Below are 22,139 nucleotides of genomic sequence, written 5' to 3'. Positions count from 1 at the left end.
ACACAGGAGCACCAGCATTTATAAAGCAACTACTAAAAAGCTAAAAGAAGATATTGACTCCAACACTATTATAGCAGGGGACTTGAATATTCCATTAACAGACCTGGATAGAGCATCAAGGCAAAAATAATCAACAAGGAGATCCAGAACCTAAACTTGACGCTCGACCCAATAAATTTAATAGATACCTACAGATTATTCCACTCCAAAACAGAGTATACTTTCTACTCATCTCCACATGGAATGTATTCCAAGATCAATCACATTCTTGTCCATAAATCAAACATAAACTAATTCCATAAGGTTGAAATCTTTCCATGCACCTTCTCAGACCACAGTGGAATAAAAATAAATATCAACACCAACACAATTTTCCCAAGGCCCACAAAGACATGGACACTAAACAGAATGATGCTTAACAACGACTGGGTCAACACTGAAATCAAAACAGAAATTAAAAGATTCCTGGAAACAAATGAATGAAGAAACATCTTACCAAATCCTCTGGGATGCCATGACAACAGTTCTAAGAGGGGAATTGATGTCTCTATGAGCACACATCAAGAAAACAGAAAGATCACAAGTGGAGAACCTAACAAATCACTTAAAGGACTTGGAAATAGAGGGCCACCAAAACCCCAACTTTGGCGGAAGAAACCATATCACCAAAATAAGAGCCCAAATATGGCACACAGAAGACAAAAGTATCACAGAAAGCATCAACAAAACAAAAAACTGGTTCTTTGAAAGAATTAACAAGATTGATGGATCCCTAGCCAGAATGACCAAGATAAAGGGAGAAAAAGCCTAGAAATACAAAAGATCAAATCACAACTGACCCCGAAGAAATACAAAAGATTATCAGAGATCACTATGTATACCTATATGGAAACAAACTCGATAATCTAAATGAAATGGAGGATTTTCTTATATCACATAACCTCCCCAGGTTGAAACAAGAAGACATTGAAACACTAAATAGACCAATAACAATCCAGGAAATTAACTCTGTCATACGAAAACTACCTATTTTTAAAAAGCCCTGGACCAGATGGCTATCCAGCAGAATTCTATAAAATATAAAAGGAGGAACGGACACCAATCCTATTGAAAGTATTCCAGCAATTGAGAAAAATAAAATTCTCCCTACATCATTTTATGAAGCTAACATCACACTGATACCCAAATTGGATAAATATCCAACAAAAAAAGAGAACTACAGGCCAATATCTCTTATGAACATAGATGCAAAAATTCTCAACAAGATTCTAGCAAATTGGATCCAAAAACACATCTCAAAAATCATCCACCATGACCAAGTAGGCTTCATCCTCAAGATGCAGGGCTGGTTCAATATCCACAAGACCATAAATGTAATTAAATACATCAAGAGGTGTAAATACAAGAACCACATGACTATCTCATTAGATGCAGAAAAAGCTTTTGATAAAATCCAGTATCCCTTCTTTTTAAAAAATCTCAAACACCTAGGTTACCTCAAAATAGTAAGTGCATCTACATTAAACCCAAAGCTAACATATTGCTAAATGGATAGAAACTGGAAACATTTCCCCTGAAAACTGGAACAAGGCTGCCTGTCACCCCTCTTGTTCAACATTGTGTTGGAAGTCCTAAGTAAGGCAATTAAACAAGAGAAGGAAATCAGGGGTACCCAAATAGGAAAAGAAGAAGTCAAGTTATCCCTCTTTGCTGATAATACGATCCTATACCTTGAAAATACAAGAGAATCTGTCAAACACCTGTTTGCACTTATAAAGGACTTTGGCAAAGTCTCAGGGTACAAAATAAATGTGCAAAAGACAGTTGCATTCATATACATCAACAACAAGCAGGCAGAGAACCAAATATAAAGCACAATCCCATTCAAAATAGTCACACACAAAAATTAAATACCTTGGCAGCTTCCTAACCAGGGAAGTGAAAGACCTTTACATTGAGGACTACAAAACACTGCTCAAAGAAATCCAAGAAGACACAAACAAATGTAAAAATACTCCATGCTCATGGATAAGAAGAACCAACATTGTTAAGATGTCCATCCTACCAAAGGCAATCTACAAATTCAACACAATACCCATTAAATTACCAACATCATTCTTCACAGACCTGAGTATAAAAATACAGAAATTCACATGGAAACATAAATGACCACAAATAGCCAAAAAAATCCTTAGCAAAAGAAACAAAGCAGGAGATATCACACCTCCAGTCTTCAAAATTTGCTATAAGGCTACAGTAATCAGAACAACCTGGTATTGGTACAAGAGCAGGCATATAGATCAATGGAACAGGATAGAGATTCTGGAAGCAAAACCTCAGTTTCTCAACCAATTCTTCTTTGACAAAGCCTCCACCATCAACCACTAGGGAGAGAACCTATTCAGTAAATGGTGCTGGGAAAATTGGTTGATCACAGGCAGAAGATTGAACCAGGAACACTACCTATCACTCTACACAAACATCAACTCGAAATGTATCAAAGACCTAAATGTAAAACCTCAAACTATAAGAATCTTAGAAAATGCAGGAGACACCTTTATGGAAATTGGAACTGGCAACCAATTCCTGATCAAAACCCTAAGTCCCCATATCATAAGAAATAAGATAAACAAGTGGGACATCATCAAACTGACAAGCTTCTGTAAAGCAAAAGAAACCATTAAGAGAGCAGGGACACAACCCATAGACTAGGAAAAAAGTGTTTGTCAACTGTGTATCTGACAAAGGCCTAACATCTAAATGTGCCGAAAAGAAAAAAAAAACAAACAGCCCCATTTAAGGTGGACAAACAAGTGAATAGACACTTCTCAAAACAAGATATATGGGCAGCCAATAGATACATGAAAAAGTGCTCAACGTCAGTAATCATCAGAAAAATGCAAATCAAAACCACATTGAGATACCACGTAACCCCGGTAAGAACGGCTATCATTAATAAAATAAAAACAACAGTTGCTAGCAAGGAAGCAGAGAAAAAGGAACACTTCTACACTGCTGGAGGGAATGCAAACTAGTGCAGTCTCTTTGGAGGACAGTTTGATGATTTCTGAAAGAACTAGAAATTGACCTTCCATTGACCCAGCAATTCCCCTATTGGGAATATACCCAGAGGAACTCAAATCTTTCTACAAAAAAAGATAGCTGCACACGCATGATTGTTGTCGCTCTAGCAAAACCATGGAACCAAACAATGCTGCCCATCGAAGCTGGACAGGATAAAAAAATGTGGTATACATACACAATGGAATATTATGCAGCCTTAAAGAAGGACAATCAAATGGACTTTGAAGCAACTTGGGTGGATTTAGAGTCGATCATACTCAGCGATCTATCACAGAAACAAAGAACAGACTACCATATATTCTTACTTATAAGCAGACCTTGAACAATTATCATAATACTATAAGAAAGGGATTGGCAGCAGTAGGAATCTGCCAGCGAATGGGGGGTGGGATTGCAGTTGAGGGAAATTGCCAGGCAAGGAAGGGACACACCTTGTCAACAAGGGTATCTGCTTAATGAACACTTGTATACCTAAATTGTATCTCACATCTTTAAAAATAAAAAAAAAGAAGAAAGAAAGGCCTACGTTTTTCAACTTCCAAAGACAAATGTATGTGACTGCCATTTGTAATATTCTACACAAATGTTATGCTCCTTTGTGATTTATGGAGACCTCTATATTATTAGAAAAGAATACTTCAATCTGTTTTTAAATCTGAAAATAAAACAGCACAAAAAAAATTGCTGATAATGAATAATAATTTAAAGTAACTGAATCAAAAATGGCATGATAGTGACAAAATATTACATAATTTATTCAAGAATTTAAATTTATATATTTAATATGTCATGAAGAGAAACTAAGGCATTTTTAACTTTTTGTTTCAGAACAAATACACTGTAGATTTTTAAACTACAAATTTTACAAAATGATTAAAAAACACATGTACAGATTTCTTCCATGTTAGATTCACTGGATAATTCAGTTATATGAATTCGTGTACACATTTACTATACGGCAGATCTATCCAGCCATCTGATGCATTGCATACGATTCAATTAATTAAAAGATAGTTGTGAAAGCTTATAAAAATACAACGTGCATTTTAATAGAAACCTATGCGACTATCATCCAGATTTAATTCATGGTCACAATTTACCGTAAGTTCTCCACACTCTGATTCCACTTGAATATTTACTTTTATTTTAATAATGTCTCCCCCTTGTATGAAGAATAATGATATCATAAACTTTGAACAATGACATAAAACCAAAAAATTGTTTTTCTGACTTTCACTTCTCTACCACTAATTTCTTCCTCCCCCCCAATCAATCTAAATTCTTTTAGACGCTTATGATAGTATTTTCTTCCACCTTCCAAATAGCATGTTTTTAATATATGTTCTAAACTGAAACATTGAAAGGTAAATTTAATACAAATACGCAACCTGATCAACAATATCTCTCTACCCCTACTCTATTCAACTTTGGATGGTGTTGAAAAATGGTTCGGTGTTCATTTTCAAGACTTCCTTCTCCCTAGCCCTCCACAGACACAAAGGTGAGTCCTGATTAATTATTTAGCATGACTTTGCTGCATCATATTCTGAGTTTGCCATATCTTGAGTTTATTATTTTTACCTGCATTTAGAGTGTATTGAAGTTAATGCGCCCTTGTTGTATATTATTTCATTTGCCCTTGAGTGAATAATTCTACATTTTTGGCATAATTTTCTATATATTTACATTAGTTCTCTCTAAAACACTCCCACAAAACTGCAATTTACTTTTCAATATTGTCAAATATGTGAGAAAGATCACTGCTCTTACCCACATCGGAGGAATATCTCCTGGAATCATTTGTCTTCACGCTGTTTTTTGTTTCATCATTGTTTTCAGAATTCCTTTTGGCTTCTTTCTCTTCTATAATGTCTCTTTTATACATACCAGATATTCTTTTTTTTTTGTTATCATCAACAAAATTTGTTAATACACCCATTATTGGCATCATGATAAAAAAAGAAAGAGACATACTTTGCAAACAAGCAAACTTGAAATATTTTTATTCTAATTTTATCATTGATTAATGAGGTTTTTTTATAGATTATTTCAAAATTTTTATTTTAAAGATGTAGGGTACAATTTAGGGTTAGGTATACAAATATCCACTGTGCAGGTAAGGTTTGGGCCTCACTTTGGTCCCCACTTCATCTGGTTTGGGATCAGGTACGCTTCTACTACTGCCAATCCCTTTCTTGTAGCATTATAATAAATGTTCAAGGTCAGTTTATGAGTAGAACCTGTGGTACTCAGTTCTTTCTTTCTGTGACTGATCACTGAATATTATAGACTCTGCATCCACCCAAGTTGCTGCAAAGTTCAGAATCTTGTCCTTCTTTATGGTTGTGTAATATTCCATTGTGTCTATGTACAACATTTTTTTTCAATCTGGTCCACTTTCAATGGGCAGCATGGTTGGCTCCATATTTTTGAAATTGTGAATAATGTTGCGATAAATATGCATGTGCATATAGTGGCTTCAGTTCCTCCAGGTATTTTCCCAGCTTGAGGATTGCTGGGTCGTATGAAAGGTCAAGTTTTAGATCTTTTAGGAATTGTCACATAGTTTCCACAGAGGCTGTACTAGTTTTACACTCCAATGAACAGTAGATAAGGGTACTCTCTTCCTCACATTCTCCAGCATCTGTTGTTTTTTCAGTTATTGATGATGGCCATTGTGACTGAAGTTAGCTGGTGTCACAGTGTGAATTCAATCTGCATTTCTTTGATGATTAGAGAGACTGAGCATTTTTTTCATGTTTCTCTTGGTTGCTTGTATGGTTCTTTTCAGAAGTGTCTATTCATATATTTTGCCCATTTTTTTAATAGGGCTGTTTTTTGTTTGTTTGTTTGTTTTGTTTTGTTTTTGGCACATTTGAGTTCCTTGTGGATCCTAGATGTTAGGTCTTTGTCAGATATACAATTGGCAATTATTGGTCAGGCTCAGTGGCTCAACCTATAATGCCAGCACTTTGGGAGGCCGAGGCAAGTGGATTGTCTGAGCCTGTGGGTTTGAGATGAGCCCGATCAACTTGGCAAGACCTTGTCTCTATAATAAATAAAAAATTAGCTGGACATGGTAGCACATGTCTGTAGTTTTTCATATTCTGTGGGTTGTCTCCCTGCTCTCTTGATGGTTTCTTATGCTTTGTAGAAGCTTTTCAGTTTGATAAGGCCCCACTTGTCTATATTATCTCATATAACATGGGAAATTGTGGTTTTCATGAGGAATTGTTTTCCAGTCTCAATTTCTGTAAGGGCATTTCCTGCATTTTCTAAGATTTTTCAGTTTGAGGTTTTACATTTAGGTCCTTGGTCCATTTAGAGTTTATTTGTATGTATGATGATAATTGGGGGTCTTATTTTCATCTTCTGCATGTATTCAGTCAGTTTTCCAAGCACTATTAACTGAATAAGTTCTTCTCTCCCAGTGATTATTAGTGGAGGTTTTGTCAAAGATGAGTTGGTTGAGAAATTGAGGTTTTGCTTCCAGAATCTCCATCCTGCTCCATTGATCTATATGCCTGTTCTTGTACCAACACCAGGCTGTTTTGATTATTGCAGCCTTGTAGTAAAGTTTAAAGCCTGGAATTGTAATACCGACCACTTTATTTCTTTTGTAAAGGATTGTTTTGGCTATCCCTGGTCGTTTATGTTTCAATATGAATATCTGTATTGAGAAAAATGATGCTGGTAATTTAATGGGGTATTGTGTTAAATCTGCTTATTGACTTGGATGAGATGGACATATTAACAATGTCGATTCTTCCAATTCATGGGCATGGAATATTTTCCATTTGATTATATTATATTTGATTTCTTTGAGCAGTGTTTGGTAGTTTTCATTGTAAAGTTGTTTCACTTTTCTGGTTAGGAAGATGCTGAGGTTTTGCTTTTTTTGTTGTTGTTGTTCTGTGCCTATTATTTGTTGTTGGTATATAAGAATGCAACTGTCTTTTACCCATTGATTGTGTGCCCTCAGACTTTGCCAAAGTCCTTTATAAGTGCAAGAAGATGTTTAACAGATTCTCTTGGATTTTCATGTTATAGATTCATATCATTAGCAATGATAAATAACTTTCCTTCCTCTTTTCCTATTTGGATAACCCAGATTTTATTCTCTTGTCTGACTGTGCTAGCTAGGACTTCCAACACTATGTTGAAAATGAGAGATGAAAGTGGGCAGTCTTTTCTTATTCTGGTTTTCAGGGGAAAGTCTTCCAATTTTTGTCCGTTTAGCAGTATGTTGGCTATGGGTTTATTGTAGATGGCTTTTACTATTTTGAGACATTTTCTCTCTATACTTAGGTGTTCAAGGGTTTTAATCAAAAAAGGATGCTGGATTTTATCTAACGTTTGTTCTGAGTCTAGTGATATACGCATGTGATTCCTATTTTTACATCTGTTGATGTGTTTAATTACATATATGGTCTTATGGATGTTGATCCAGTTCTGCATCATGGAGATAAAACCCACTTGTTCATGGTGGATGATTTTTGAGATGTGATGTTGGGTCTGAATTGCTAAAACCTTGCTGAGTATTTTTGCATCAATGTTTATCATGGATACTGACCTGTAGCTTTCTTTCTTTGTTGGATCTTTACCTGGTTTGGGTATCAGTGTGATGTTCATTTCATAAAATGATTTTGGGAGAGTTCTTTTTCTATAGCTTGGAATACTTTCAATAAGATTGGTATCAGTTCCTTCTTGTATGATTTATAGAACTCCTCTGGAAAGCCATCTGGTCTACGATTTTCTATTTTGTGGGTAGTTTTCTCATGACAGAGTCAATTTCCTGGGTTATTATTGGTCTATTTATTGTCTCAGTTTCTTCTTATTTCAACCTTGGGAGGTACTGTGGTGTCAGAAAGTTCTTAATTTCATTTAGGTTTTTGAGTTTGTTTCCATACAGGTGTGCATAGTAATCTCTGATAATCTTTTGTATCTCTTCAGGGTCCATTGTGATTTGATCTTTTGCATTTCTGATTCTGTGTATTTTGGCCTTTTCTCTCTCTTTCTTGGTCAATCTAGCTAGGAATCTATCAATCTTATGTATCCTTTCAAAGAATTAGCCTTTTGTTTCACTGATTTGTTTCTATGATGCTTATATACACACACACAAATAAATCAACCTACAAACAATGACAAAACCCTAATGGTGCACTTGCCCTCAAAAATACCTGTCTCGTGGCAATGGTGGGTTGTAGCTGTTTCTAGAGGGGAGCCCCAGGTGCTTGATCCCAGGTCTTCCCTCAGATGAATTTTCACTCACTCAAATGTACTCACCCACTCACACAAACTGTCTTTATGGATACTTGCCCTTGCAGAGACTTTCACCCTCCCCCCCCCTTTCTATCACCATCTTGCCTCCAATTCCTGATTAATGGGTTTAATAAATAATGACTTCTAAGTTATAGTCAATTTTCCATCAGAAATTTTAAAACGTGTCTACATTTTTTCGATATTCCAATGCAAATTTTGAGAGGTTTAATTAATTTATAGTAGAATGTCTGACAATTGAGAAACTTCTATCATATTATCAAGAAGCACAAAACAAAATGATATTATTTACAAAAGACAAAAGTTGTAACATAATTTTTTTAATCATGTGACATCTGCACCAAAATGTTTGGAACTTTTTATAACAGTATTTTATGAAAATGAAATAATCTCATGCTGTATAAAAAAGGTCTGGAAATTACCTTTAAAGGACTTGAGTTATATCAAGAATTGAAGATGGCAACCATGAAGCAGCAGTCTGGCACCTCTCTTGCTGAGCAAGGCAGACAGTAGGGACCAGACTGATGATAGACGGAAACATGCTGAACACTTTTAGATGAGTGAAGCACCCTGCACCCTGCAAATGTCTCTTTGAACACACAAAGACGAGAAAGCAATGGCAGACATGATGATGCAGGTGCCCTATCTCCCACCAAGCACTAGGCTCATACAGAAACTGAAGCCCTGCTCTGTGACGGATAGTGAGTGAGTAATTATAAGGCACTGTGGGTTGGTTTACCCCCTCCCAGTCACGTGTGAATTCTCAGTCCCAGGTGACAGGAGCCCTTCTCGGGGCACAGTGCTGAGTTGTCAGAGTCCAAATGAAATGGGAAACAAAATACATGCCCAGTCAGATGCAGTAAGCATGGCTTCTGCCAGTGAAGCCTGGCAGCTGGGGACACCCTGTCTTGGATTGTGGAGTGAACCCAGCTGGCAACCACCTCTGACAGCAGGTGGTCATCTTCCCAGTCAGATTTGGAAAGTATCATCTCCAAACCCTATGCCTACAAGTTGGATCCCCCTTCACTCCATGGCAGGGAATTCTTTTTCAAGAGCAAAGTGCAAACTTTAACAAAGAGGCAGTAACATGAAAGACACCTGAAATCTTTTCCTGTGAGAAGGGTTCTGGGTTGCACACTGCAGATAACAGATGAGGGCCCAACCCTCCACTTACCCTCTGCAGAATTCTAGCCACAAGAGCTGAAAACTAAGAGAGAAAACTGCCACAGTGTGTAGCAAGGAGCAGAAATGAATGCACCTCTCTCTTTCATTGAGTGCCTCTTCTTTTTTTTGAGTTGGAGTCTCACTCTGTCTCCCAGACTGGAGTGCAGTGGCCACTCCTGGTCACCGCAGCCTCGACCTGCTGGGCTCCAGCGACCCTTCCGTCTCAGCCTTCTGAGTAGCAGGAATTACAGGTACACGCTACCACGCCCGGCTAATTTTTTGATTTATTGTAGAGATGAGGTGAGGGACCCTTCTTGAACCACATAAATGGTCCTAGAAGAAGAAATCATTGAGTAGCTTCAGAGCACACAAAAATAAAAAGAAACTTTAGAAGGAAGAGAGGCATGTCACAGATGAGAAAAAAGTCCATGAAAAATATAGGCAACGCTCAAATTCCTAAATAGAAAGCACGTAAAAAAAAGCATCTACTAAAGCACAATGAATGGAAATCCCCCAGAATGACCTTCCCCAAATGACAGTCACAGAAATCAGAGATTGAATGGCTAAAATGAACACAGAGAACCAAGAGAAACTAGAAACAAAACTCACCAAAGTAATATGGGAAGTAAAAGTCAATTTGACCAATTTCAGCAAAGCTTATGAGGAAATAAATAAAAAGAAGAACTCCATCCTGGAAATGAAAAACACAGTAACAAACATTGGAAGCAGGATCAACCAAACTGAGGAAAATCTCAGAACTTAAAACAGGGAGATAACTCAGTCTGTCAAAAACATTTTTTTTAATGTTGAAACAGGAGAAAAGCCTCCATGAGACGGAGGATTATGCCAGAAAACCAATACTATGCCTGATTGGTATCCCTGAAGCAGAAAGGGAAAATGAGAACAACATGAAGAAAACATTCCACGAAGTCATCCAAGAAAACTTCCCATGTCTCCCTCAAGAGGTGTCCATTTAAGCACAGGAGATTCAGAGAACTCCCACAAGGTATCACATGAGAATACCAGCCCCAATACACATAGTAATTTGCCTCCACAAAGTAAGTACGAAAGAAAAAATCCTAAAAGAAGCAAGAGATAAAGGCCAGACCACCTACCATGGAAGACTCATCGGAATTGATGTAGATTTATCTGCAGAAACACTATGAGCCAGAAGGGACTGAAGTCAAATTTTTCATGTTCTTAGAGATAATAAATTTCCAGTCAATAATTTTTTTTATCATGCCAAGCTAAGTTTCATCAGTGAAAGAGAAAAAAATCCTTCCCAGACATTCAATCCCTAAGAGAATATGCCACTTACAGACCAACCCTTCAGGAGATGCTTAAGAAGGTGTTGAACATAGAAAAAAAAGAAAGAACAGTCATATCCATCATAAATACAGGCAAGCACAGTGTTAACAGAGCATAAAAAGCACTCACAAAAATGAAAATGCATGCATATATAAATACAAAAATAAAAGAAAACAAAGCGACTACCTAAGATTTCAATTACAGAAATAAATTCTCACATTTCAATAATCAATTTGAACACGAATAGATTAAATGCACCACCAAAGAGACATATGGTGCAAACTGAATAAACAAACATGATTCAACAGTCTACTGACTCCATGAAACTCATCTTAATGCAAAGGAAACACACAGGCTCCAAGCTGTGGGCTGGAACATGGTCTTTCAGGTCAATGGAAAGCAGAAGAAAGCAATGAAGCTATTCTGATAGCAGGCAAAGCAGACTTCAAACATCAAAAGTTAAAAAGGGCTGGGCTCAGTGACTCAGCCTGTAATCCCACGCTTTGGGAGGCTGAAGTGAGTGGATTGCCTGAGACCGCGGGTTCGAGATCTGCATGGGCAACTTGGTGAGACCTCATCACTACAATAAATCAAAAAATTAGCTGGGCATGATAGCATGTGCCTGTAGTTCCAGCTACTTGGAAGGCTGAGGCGGAAGGATCGCCGGAGCCCAGCAGGGCGAGGCTGTGGTGGCTGGGAGCAGCCACTGCACTCCAGTCTGGGTGACAGAGTGAGACTCCAACTCAAAAAAAAAAAAGTTAAAAAGGATATGGAAGGGCACTACATGATAATAAAAAGCTCAATCCATCAGCAAGAAATATTCATTTTAAACATCTTAAACATATATGCACTAGGTTTTATAAAACAACTACTAAGTCAGCTAAGAGGAGACATTGATGCTCGTGTACTCATAATTGGAGACCTAACTATCCCACTAACAGTTTTAGATAGATCACTGTGGCAAAAAAACTAACAAGGAGATCTGGAACCTTAATGCAACACTTGATCAAATGAATTTCATAGACATGTACAGAACAGTCACCCTTACATCAACAGAGTATACATTCTACCCATCAGCACATGGAATATACTCCAAGATCAAAAACATTCTTGCAAATAAATCAAGTGCGAAAAAATTTCAAAGGATCAACATAATACCACATCTTCTCAGACCACAGTGGAATAAAAGTAAATATTACCACCAACAAGATCCTCCCAAAATACGCAAAGATTTGGAAATTAAACAGTATGCTTTTGAATGACTTCTGAGTCAACTCAGAAATCAAGATAGAAATAAAAAGATTCCTGGAAGCAAACAAAAACGAAGACACATCTTAAGATGCCATGAAATCAGTGTTCAGGGGAAAATTTATAGCACAAATTGCACACATTTAAAAAACATAAAAATCACAAGTAAACAGCCTAAAATCACATCAAAAGGAGCTGAAAAGGCAAAATCATCTAAATTCTAATTTCAGTAGAAGAATCCAGATCATAGATAAAAATATTATAGAAAAGATCACCAAGACAAAAAGCTAGTTATCTGAAATAATAACTAAGATAAATGGAGCCCTGGTCAGATTGAGTAAAAAAGAGAGAGAGAAAGAGACAGCGCTAGAGAGAAAGAGTTGGGGGTGGGAGAAGGGGAGAGAGAGAAAGAGAAAGTATAAATAAACACAATTAGAAACACAAAAGGCAAGCCACAACTGACCCTGGAGAACTTCAAAAGATTGTCAGAGATTCCTATAAAAATATGTATGAAAATAAACCAGAAAACCTAAAGGAAACGGAACACTATCTGACATCATACAACCTCCCAAGGTTGAAACAAGAAGAAATGAAACTCCAAGCAAACCATAAAAATCCAGGAAAGCGAATCAACTGTAAGAAATCTCCCCACCAAAAAAAAGCCCCAGATCTGATGGCTTTCCATCTGAATTCTCCAGGACATACACGAGAAGCTGATGCCAATTTTATTGAAAGTATTCCAGGTAATCGAGAACTGTGGAATTCTCCCCAATTCATTTTATGAAGCTAACATCATACTGATACCAAATCCTGACAAAGACCCATCAAGGAAAGAGTATTGCAGGTCAATCTCTGATAATCACAGCTGAAAAAATTCTCAACAAGTTTCTAGCAATAAGATTCAACAACACATCTTAAGAATCATCCACCATGACCAGGTAAGCTTCATTCCTGGGATGCAGGACTGGTTCAACGTTCACAAGATCATAAACGTAGTTCACCACATTAGCAGATGTAAAACAAAGAACCACGTTATTATATTATAAAACACAAAAAGCAGCTGACAAAATCCAGCATCCTTTCATTACAAAAACCATTGAGCACCTAGTCATAGAAGAAACAGTAAGAATTATTCATAATAAACCCACAGCCAACATTTTGCTCAATGAGCAGAAGCTCAAAGCATTCCACCTAAGAACAGGAAAAAGATAAGGATGCCCACTCTCACATCTCTTCTTCTACATAGTTCTGGAAGTCCCAGCCACAGCAATCAGGCAAAATAAGGAAATCAGGGGTAACCAAATAGGAAAATAGAAAGATAAGCTATCTCTCTTTGTGGATGATATAATTCTATGCATTGAAAACCCTAGAGTCTATCAAAAGTCTCCTCACACTTACAAAGAGCTTTGATAGTCTAAGTTTACAAAATCGACAAGCAAAAGACAGTTGCATTTCTATACACCAGCAACAAGCAGGCAGAGAAATAAAAAGTACAATTTAATTCATAATAACTACAAAAAAAGAGAGAAAGAAATACCCTGGTATTTACCTAACCAGAGAAGTGAAAGACCTTTACAACAAGCAACAAGAACTACAAAATGCTGCTGAAAGAAATCAAAGATGACACAACAAATGAAAAAATATCTCAAGCTCATGGATTGGAAGAACTAATATTGTCAAGACGTCCATTATAAGGATAAAGGCAATCTACAGATTCAGTGAAATACCCATCAAATTACCGACATCATTTTTCTCAGACCTAGAAACAACCACACAGAAATTCATGTATTAAAAAAAAAAGCATGAATAACCCAAGCAATCCTCAGCAAAAGGAACAAAGCAGGAGGTATCATGCTTCTAGACTAATCTTTGTTATAAGACTACAGTCACCCAAACAACCTAGTATCGATACTGGAATAAGCATATATAGACCAATGGAAGAGGACAGAGATTCCAGAAGTAAAAGCACAGTCTCTCAGCTGACTCATCTTCTTCAAAGCTACCAGTAACAATCACTGAGGGATGGACCATATGGTGCTGGGAAAACTGGCAGACCACATGCAGAAAAATGAAACTGGACCCCTACCTATCACCATACACAAAACTCAACTCAGAGTGGATCAAAGGCCTAAATGTAAAACATCAAACTGTAAGAATCCTGGAATAAAATGTAGGAAACACATTTATGCATATCAAATTAGGCAACAAATTCTTGACCAAATCCCCAAAAGCGAATGCCATAGAAGATAATATACACAAACGGGACTTCATCAAACTGAAAAGCTTTTGCACAGCAAAAGAAACCATCAAGAAAATAAAGAGACAACCCCAGAGTGGGGGAAAATATTAGCAAATTATGCATGGGACAAAGGTGTAATATCCAGGATCTACAAAGGAACTCAAGCTAAGTAAAAGGAAAAAAAAAACAACCCTATTAAAAACTGGGCAAAGAACATGAACAGACACTTCTCTAAAAATGACATACAAGCAGTCAACAGACAAGTGAAAAACGGCTCAACCTCTCTAATCATCAGGGAAATGCAAATCAGAACTGCAATGAGACACCATCTAACTCTGGTAAGGATGGCTATCATCAATAAGTCAAAAAATCATTCATAAGCAGGGCTTGAACATTAATCATAATACTATAAGAGAGGGACTGCTAGTAGCGGAACATTGTCGGGGAGGAAGGGGATACATAACATCAATAAGAGTATATGATCTCAAACCGGCAAAGTGGGAAGCAAAGGGAGGTCCCAACTTTACCTGTATGATGACCACTTATCTACCTAATCCTGAATCTTAATCCTCCACAATTTTAAAATATAACAAACAAGCAAACAGATGTTGGTGTGGGTGCGGAGAAAAGGGAGTACTTCTACAGTGTTGGTGGTAGTGCAAGCTAGTTCAACCTCTATGAAAAGCAGTGAACTGAAACTCTGAAGTAAACTAGATAAAGAAAATGTCATACATATAACTGATGGAGGATTATGTAGCCATAAAGAAGAACAAAATCATGGACTTTGTGGCAAATTGGGTGAAGTTGGAGACCATACTACTAAGTGAACTCTCACAGAAATAGAACTGAACACCGCATGTTCACACTCATAAGTGGGCCCCGAACGTTCGTCACATTAGCACAAGAGAGGGATCCACAGTCACCGAACATTGCTGGGGGGGGCAAAGAGAGGAGGGCGGGGGTCCCATGACCACACGAGGGTAACTGGTCCACTCCCATGGGAAATGATGACCAGTTAGAAGGCCAAACATGACTAGTTAGAAGCCCAAAGGATTAACTACCTAAGTAGGCCAGGATGCAGCCTACTTAGGTAGTTAATCCTTACTTCTACCCCATGTCTCTATAATAAAATAAAATGAAAGGAAAGGAAGTTGAGTTGTATCAAAATTTAAGTCAGCATGGCATACCTACTAAAATTTTTATTATCTAAATGTGTGCGTGTTCACGAATTATTTCTTCTGGTAACATCATAGAATGTCATTTTTTAAAATTTCACTTTTTTGTGTTTAAGGTTTTCTTAATATTAATTTAGCAGTATTTATTTCATTGTTCATAAATTTGACTTTGTATGATTTGAGGTTCTTAATCTCTCTCTCTCTCTCTCTCTCTCTCTGATTCCTGATTCTCTCTCTGTCTCTATTTTTTAGAGCCAAGAATTACCATGTTGCCTAGGCTGGTCTCAAACTCTTGGTCTCAAGCTATCTTCTAGTCTCAGCCTCCAGAGTAGCTACAACTACAGTTGCATGCAATCACGCCTGGTTTTCCCTATATATATTAAACCAAAGTCAAAAGGACTTTTAAAAAATTTTATTTATTTATTTAATTTTAAAGATGTGTGGTACAATTCAGGTTAGGTATGCAAACGTTGATTATGCAGGTACCCTTGTTGATGAGATGCGCCTCTCAATCCCCCAGAAGTTTCCTTCAATGCCAATCCCACCTCCCTATCCCCTGGCAGATTCCACTACTGCCTTTCTTATAGTGTAATGATAATTGTTCAAGGTCCGCTTATGAGTGAGAACATGTGGGTACTCTGTTCTTTGTTTCCGTGATAGATCACTGAGTATGATGGACTCCAATCCATCCAAGTTGCTGCAAAGTCCATATGCTTGTCCTTCTTTATGGCTGAATAATATTCCATTGTGCATACGTACTACATTTTTTAATCCAACCCAGCTTCGATGGGCAGTATGGTTGAGTCCATGTTTTTGCTATTGTGAATAGAACTGCAACAAACATATGTGTACAGGTATCTTTTTTGTAGAATTATTTGAGTTCTTCCCGGTATATTCCCAATAGTGGAATTGTTGGGTCATATGGAAGGTCAATTTCTAGTTCTTTCAGCAGTCGCCACACTGTCTCCCAAAGAGGTTGCACTAGTTTGCATTCACACCAGCCATGTACAAGTGTTCCTTTTTTTCGGCATCCTCACCAGCATCTGTTTTATTTATTTATTTATTTATTTATTTATTTAATCTATCTATTTATTTTTTTTTGAGTTGGAGTCTCACTGTCGCCCAGACTGGAGTGCAGTGACACACTCCCGGACACAGCAGCCTCGAACTGCTGGGCTTCAGTGATCCTTCTGCCTTAGCCATTCAAGTAGCCAGAACAACAGGTGCACGCTACCATGCCCTGCTAATTTTTTATTTATAAAAAATTGGTCTCACCAAGTTGCCTGGGTGGGTGTCGAACCCGCGGGCTCAGGCAATCCACTCACCTCGGCCTCCCAAAGTGCTGAGATTAGAGGCTGACCCACCGAGCCCGGCCTGCTTGTTTTATTAATGATGGTCAAGCTTACTGGGGTTAGAGAGTATCTCATTGTGGTTTTGTTTTGCATTTCTCTGATGGTGAGTGAGACGAGCACTTTTTCATGGATCTGTTGGCTGCCCGTGTCTCTTCTTTTGAGAAGTGTCTATTCCTGTCTTTTGCCCACGGGTTTTCCCTATATATTTTTAAAGGCTTTAGAGGTTTTAGCTTTTAAATTAAGATACATGTGAAAGAGAATAATGTCCTCAGTGTCCATGACAAAGGGATGTTAGGAGAAACTCCCCAAAGCTTCACATGTTTCTAGTCTACTTCATTATGATGTTCACTAATTGCATAGAAGGTTCTCTGAGACGCTATGCCTTTTTTATGCTTGTGTGTTATTTAGTGTTCTCTTGGCAAAAGGCTTTCTTTCTCTTCCTGAATCAGTAGATGCTCAAGTGATTTTGTCACTTGTCTGCTAGTCTCTCGGGCCCAATGGAATCCTTGACTTGCTGGCAAAAACCATATGAACCTACAGGAATGATCAGAAATGTCATGCCTCACTTTGGGAGTAGGGCTTTAATATTTCCTTTCATTGTAATCTTTGCATGTGTTGACTGGCACCTTTCACTCCAAAGATCACTAACGATCATTCCTATTACGCAAACTCATGGTTTTACAATCAGTTCTTATATTTTCTTCCTTATTCACACCCCTGAAAGGACCTAGTATACCAAATTCCCGCACCCACTTAGAGTACTGCAGTGGATACAAATCTGCTCAGGTTTTTTCATTATGTTGTCATTTATATTTTGTTTCTTGATCCAACAGGTTTTTCAACTAATTTCCCTCTTCAGAAATGCTGCCCACCTTTTGTCCACTACCGTCCTTCTGGTTTACTTCTTTTAAGTTACTTAACTATAATTATAATTGAGTTTGGATGAGAAACAGCAAAGTAAGTGCATATCTATTCAATCGTGATTTGTGTGTAAGAAGTTTTTTGGTCAGTGCTTCCTATGACTACATAAAAAAGATTATGTGGTTTAGAGTGTGTTAGTAAATCCATTTGGCTGCACGTCTAAGCCATGCTTCTCATTTAAGTTTTTGACAGTGATTGAGTTCAAATTCTGAAGTCTATCATTTGATTTTCTGTTCAGACCTCGGGTGGAGTACCTAGGATTCTTAAAAACTGACCTCTTAAAACTGCAATATACACTACAGAGTTATTTGGTCAATTTTATTTTATTTTGCATCTGCTATTATTGATAAGGTAGAGTACCTCTCTATGTTAATTGAAAAATTGTGTAATTATCCAAAATACTGTGCAGATCTTTTTATTCAGCAAAAAATAAATTTGTAGCTATAGAGAGAAAACTGTTTTACAAATTTTTTTTAAATATAATATTTAAAACTAAGACAAAATTTTAAAGAATAGAAAAAAAAAGCAATTCAAACAATGGAAATAATCTACACAAAGTAAAAATGAGTTGTTCCCAAACTTCTTTACAGTAATATTTAGTGTCAGAAAATAACATTTATCGTTTAGTGAGGATGAAAATATTACAAAGAATACTATAGTCAACCAAAATGTTAAAGTATAAATGTAACAGACAAGAATTCTCAAACTTTAAATAATTTATAAAATATCTTAGATACTCTTGAAAAAATTAAATTGTTAATTTTTTCGGGATTATGGGTAGAAATGGAGTCCTACTATGTTGCCCAAGCTGTTGTGAACACTTACCTTCAAGCAATCCTCCCATCTCAGCCTCTGAGAATGCTGGGATTGCAGTCATAAGCCACCATGCCCAGCCTTAAGATGAAACTTAAAATAAAGAATTTAAGAATAACAAAGACACGGTGTAAGAACTAATGATTGGCGGATGTCTTATTTAAATGGATAAGTACTAAAAATTTGCACTAGTTGTGGTTACAAAATAACCAACATAATTAAAAAACAGTTACCTATTTTATTGGGCTTAATTTGTGAGACAGATACCCTATTATTATTCTCATTTAGTGAATGGAGAAATTGAAGAGTGAAAAAGTAAAATAATGTGATAAAGTTGGCGCAGATATAATAATAAAATTTCTTAGTAAACAAATTATCTTCACAGTCAAAAATGTATGAAAATGTTAATTTAACTTTCTCATCTTTTATCAGCCTCCCAAATGATGTTGACATGGTTATCGACATGGTAATTGTAATAGGCCCAGCTATGCACAGCATATAACACTGTCTTCTCCAAATTAAAAGATTTGTCAAGTACTGATAATGGACCAAACACTACATGAAATGTTGCATATGCATCCTTTAATTTATTTCTCATGACAATTATATAAAGTGAATATAGTAGGTTTGTTTTACAAAGAAACTAAGACAAAGTTAGTAAGTAATTTGCTTCCTAACATACTTTATGTAGTTATTACTTAAACAGGATATCTTTGAACCCAGATCCAACTCTAGAGTATATAATTTTAACCAGTGCAATATGTGGCATCATAAAATTTTGATGTTTAGGTGTGTTTTGTCTTAACAGAGACATTATTGAAAGAGTTAAGTTAAGGTAGCTTGTAATCCCTGAAGAAACACAGGAACTTCTGGAGCCTTCTCAGTGATGGCAGAATGCGAGTTTGTGCCTATGGCAAAGAGAAATAGGAATCTGAGTCTGTTCTGCTAGAATTGAGAAGAACTATAAGAATTTTTTTTTTCTTGGTATTAAGTGATGGTTGCTCTTGAAAGTTAAGATGAAAATGGAGAATTCAAACTAAAGAACAACAGAGAAAGTTAGTGAATAGTTTCAGAAAACAAGTCAAACAGTATATTTTGAAAGATTTTTAAAAGCTTTCACATGTTTGACTTCCCGTTTTCTTAGGATTTGGCCATAATTTGAATATGGGTGACAGAGAGTAGAGAAGATGCATGGTGAGTGACATCATTCGCACATTTCATGGCCGTAATTAATCTACTGCTATTTTGTTTCATAAGTGACAGCTCTAGCCAGGAGAAATAGGTTAATTGTTAGGGAATAATGGAATAAAAAGCAGCACATTGCACAGTGATTACTCCTCACACTTTAGGTGGCATTTTAAATATTAAGTCTGAAAAATGTTCTTATCAACCAATAATTGCATGAAACTGTGCAAATATATTTGATAACACCTAATTGGTATCATGAAATTAAATTTGTACATAAACATATGGAAATTAGTCAGTTTCATGCCGTTCATAATTTACAGGGGTAGAATTTTTTTTACAGTCAGTTAAAATCATGAAGAATTCACTATTCCTTTTTTGTTCTCTTGAGAATATTTGTTTATATGAAATGAGACAAATCGTGGAGGAAATGTTTCAACATATTTGCTAATTTAATAGATACTTGACAAAATCAACTTCTTTTTTTTAAAGAATTTTTCAGTGTCCTATTTTTGTAATGAAAGTAACAAAAAAATGAGCTATATTATTGGGCTTATAGAGTTTCTTCTGAAAATTTGCCCACTTAATTTGAATTATGCATATTTAAGAATGTCTAGTCGTATGCTGGTATGCTGGTATGTAAGGAGATATATTAAATTGCAGACATTAGTGTAGTGCTATCTGTTACTAATTCAACTTTTATGGGAGCTATTCGAAAGGTTTATTTCTAACAGGTACATATATAAATTACTGATAAATGAAAATTAAATTAAATACTGTTTTATATCACTTTTTTAGTAAGGCTAAAAATTAAGAATTGTGGGAGAGAAAATAACTCCTTGAAGAACTATTCATTTACAATGTTGTTAGATGAATGACATCTAATTATTAGATGAAAATGATATTAATACTTTCATAAAAGATAATGCAATTAGATTAATTTACCATAAGTGCTTGAAATTTATTCCTAAATTTTTATTTTGGTCTTACAAGTAAAATGTGAACATGTTTCCTAAATAAGTTTCATTCCTTTTGTTATTTAAATATGTGGAATATGTCAAGAGGGAATATATAATGAGTTATGCAGGCAGTGGAATAAGCAAAAGAATAATGCATATAGCGCTGTATATCTTTATCTTTGAACATGCAATTCTCTAAAAGTGAATTATTCATGCCTAAATTTTAGGAATTTGAATATGCAATCCACTTTAAGTCACTTACAAATTAGTAAATATAAAGTGTATCCTTGTTTTTATTGATTAAAGGAACATGTAAATAATTATTTTTAATACATACTCAAAGTGTGTATTAATAATAGGCATTCTTATGTTCTAATATGCAAATATAATAAAATTTATCTGCTAACCAGAGTCCATGGAGTGAGACAGAAACAGCAAGTCCAACCTGATATCTCAAGAAGGGCATCCAGTACAGCCTGGTGACTTTGGACTCGGGAGTCAGACCTGGGCTTCAATATCTCCTTTGTCTCACTAACTCTACACTTTCATGCAAGTTATTTACAAAACCTTGATTTCTGTGTGCTGCCATTTGCATGTGTCCCCTCCAAAAATCATGCATTAAAATGAAACGCCACAGTGTTGGGAGGTGGGGCCTAATGAACTGATAATGTTATGAGAGGTTTGTGGGTGTGAGTTTGCCCTCCCCTGTTTCTCTGCCCTGTGAGTATGTCACCAGAAGGCCTTTACTAGGTGCCAGCACCAAGATCTTGGACTAACAGCCTTCAGAGCTGCTGTGACAACTCAATTTCTACTCTTTATGAGTTACTTAGTCTCAGATTTGTTCTTACAAAACAAACTAAGGCACCCAGCAAAATGGAGAAAATACTAGTGATTATTTAATACAGCTGCTACCACAAATAAATAAAGAATATATATAAAGTATGTGCCCTGGTCCTTAGCACATAATCAGCGCTTTATAAATCTTATTAATTTCTTTATTGTCATCAACATTGTCATCAGTTTACAGTTCTCTCTCTCTCTCTCTCTCTCTCTCTCTCTCCCTCTCTCTCTCTCTCTCTGTTTCTAGTGATGTGCACATGAACACATTGAAAATCCTCATACAGCATTCTTTCTCCCCATTCCAAACTTTGACTTCCCTATTCCTCATACTAGTCTACTCTTTAGACTACCTCTGTTGCATATCTTTTGAACATTATGTTTACTTATATGGCACAGTATATTAGGATCTAGGTCAGGATAAAAACAAATGCAAGATCTCCAAATTTGACGTTGGATAACAGTAAACGAGGATGTAGATTTTTTTTTATAAAGAAAGAAACATTATTTTATTTTATTATTTTTTTGAGTTGAAGTCTCACTCTGTCGCCCAGACTGGAGTGCAGTGGCCGCT

This window comes from Carlito syrichta, unplaced genomic scaffold (assembly GCF_000164805.1).
Source record: "Carlito syrichta isolate Samal-C Ts95f unplaced genomic scaffold, Tarsius_syrichta-2.0.1 Scaffold309493, whole genome shotgun sequence".
Taxonomy (NCBI): Eukaryota; Metazoa; Chordata; class Mammalia; order Primates; family Tarsiidae; genus Carlito; species Carlito syrichta.
This window is presented reverse-complemented; position numbering follows the sequence as displayed.